Here is a 2,606-nt window from a genome sequence, read left to right as displayed (position 1 = left end):
ATTTCTTAACGAAGGAAAATTATGTCTCTGCTCACAATACTTCTGACACCAAATGTGTGGATTTTCCATGCCAAGCAATTCTGATGCTATCTGATGTAGCAAAGACGATAGGGTTCAAAGCCTATGGCCAAGAAAGAATTCTTGAGACATCTTTGGTGCAAAAAGGTGATTTTATTAGAGCATGGGGACAGGACCCGTGGTGCCCGGAGTCACAAGGAGTGGCCCATTATATACTTTCAAGTTGGGAGGGGATCAGGGATAGCCTAAGTCCCTGAAGAATTTGGAAGCAAGGTTTCCAGGACCTTGAGGGGACTAGTAATTGTTAGGAAAAGTCATTTATTACCATCTAAGAGTCTAATAAAACCTTGGTCATGAGGCCCTTCAGACTCTTGGGGGATGATCTTGGGGGGCGGTTTAGAGATAAAGGAAGCTTCCAAAGGACTTTTGATATGTTAAAGGAGACTTACAGGATCCTGGTGCGGGGGTGGGGGGGTCAGGCTAGGACTGCCTTTTGCCCTTAGTGAAGTATTAACATTGAGGCAGTTGAGTCCCTAGAGGAATGTCACTCTGCCTGTTTCAAGGACTTGTCAATGGCCTTTGCTAGGAAGGAAATTTAACAATTTTTCTTCTGCCTGTGTTTCCCACCTCACTAACTACCCAGAGTTTGCACAGACCGCACAGGCTAAGCGATCTGGTCCCACAAGTCCCACTGCCCGGCGTTGCAGACGTCGAGCCCAAGCGGTGGGTCCTAAGGTTACTGTAGCAGAGGTTACCGTGGCTTTTAGGCCACAAGCTTGAGCAGAATCAGGTGAAAGGGCCCCAGCCTCTCAATGTAAACAGATCATGAAGGGACCCAACCTCAAATAACCACAGGCCCTAACTGACCAATTACAACCAGGCACAGCTCCTAAGATTGCCGAAAAAGGGGACATTCCAAACGTCCCCATACTCCCTCGCTCTGCCCTGTAACCTTGGCCCCTCACCACCTCCTCCTCCTCCCCCTCCCCTTCCCCCCCCCCCCCCCCGCCTCCTCCCCATCCTTCTCCTCCTCCCAGACAGTCCTTTGCTCTCCCTTGAGGTGCGTACAATACACTTCTGTCTCTTTTGTCCTGCCTTCGGTGAATTCTTTTACCACCAGCACTATTAGCCCCCACCCACTTGAAACACCCAACGTTTGGTGCCCCCCTATCCGATTGGAATACCCCACAGTTACCCACAGTTGTCCCATCTGGATCCCTACAAATCAGGGGTTCTCACAAGCCCCTCCTAGGGTTCCATAATTTGCTATAATGGGCTCGCAGAACTCAGGGACACACTTAACTATGACCAGTTTCTTCTACAGGACAGAGATGAAAAGCCAGACAAACAGGTACAGGGTGCACAATCTGGAAGTGTCCCCACACTCGGGAGTTTTTGCTCTTGTGGAGTTGGGGTACACCTCCCTCCCAGCACATGGGCGTGTTCACCCACCTGCAAGCTCCCCCGAGCCCCATGGTTTAAAAAGTTTTGATGGAAGTTTCGCCATTGGTAGGCGTGATGGATTAGCTCATTGACCACTGGTAACTCAACCTCCAACCCTCTGCCCCTAGCACCTTTATCACTCAGGGAATGACGGGGAGTTTAGGATCTCTGTGCCAGGACCCAGGGGCAGAGATCAAATACGTATTTCTCCTAGAGCACAAAATCACACTTCGTATAATCAAATCCCTGGTCAGTGTTTACATGTCTACATCTCAAAAACATAAATAAATAAATAAATAAATACATAAATAAATGTCTATGTCTCACAAATGACAATTTTTTTTAATGCCTGTAGGATGACATCTTTACTAGGTAATTTTATTGTACAGAACTAGAAAGATTCATATGATTTTAAAATCATGAATGCTGGTGTTTCCAATTTTGTTCCAACATGACAGAATGCCTTCATTTCTTTGATTTGATTCTTTTAATTTTTTTTTCTGTCTGCTTACAGCTTGATCCTTTTTAAATTCTTTTTTCTCAAATTTTTTATTTAAATTCAATTAATTAACATATAATGTATTGTCAGTTTCAGAGGTAGCTGTCAGTGATTCGTCAGTCTTACATAACCCCCAGTGCTCATTGCAACACGTGCCCTCCTCAGTGTCCCTCACCCAGTTGCCCCATCCCCCCACTCCCCTCCCCTCCAGCAACCCTCAGTTTGTTTCCTATGATTAACAGTCTGTTATGGTTTGTCTCCCTCTCTCATTTCGTCTTGATTTATTTTTCTCTCCCTTCCCCTATGATCCTCTGTTTTATCTCTTAAATTTCACATGTGAGTGAGGTCATGTGATAATTGTGTTTCCCTGATTGACTTATTTTGCTTAGCATAGTACCCTCTAGTTCCATCCATGTTGTTGCAAATGGCAAGATTTCATTGGTTTTTTTTGATGACTGAGTAATATTCCGTTGTGTATATATATATATACCACATCTTCTTTATCCATTCATCTGTCGATGGACATCTGGGCTCTTCCCATAGTTTGGCTATTGTGGACATTGCTGCTATAAACATTGGAGTGCAGGTACCCCTTCAGATCACTACATCTGTATCTTTGAGGTAAATACCCAGTAGTGTATTGGTG

Source organism: Ursus arctos, unplaced genomic scaffold (assembly GCF_023065955.2).
Source record: "Ursus arctos isolate Adak ecotype North America unplaced genomic scaffold, UrsArc2.0 scaffold_24, whole genome shotgun sequence".
Lineage (NCBI taxonomy): Eukaryota > Metazoa > Chordata > Mammalia > Carnivora > Ursidae > Ursus > Ursus arctos.
This window is presented reverse-complemented; position numbering follows the sequence as displayed.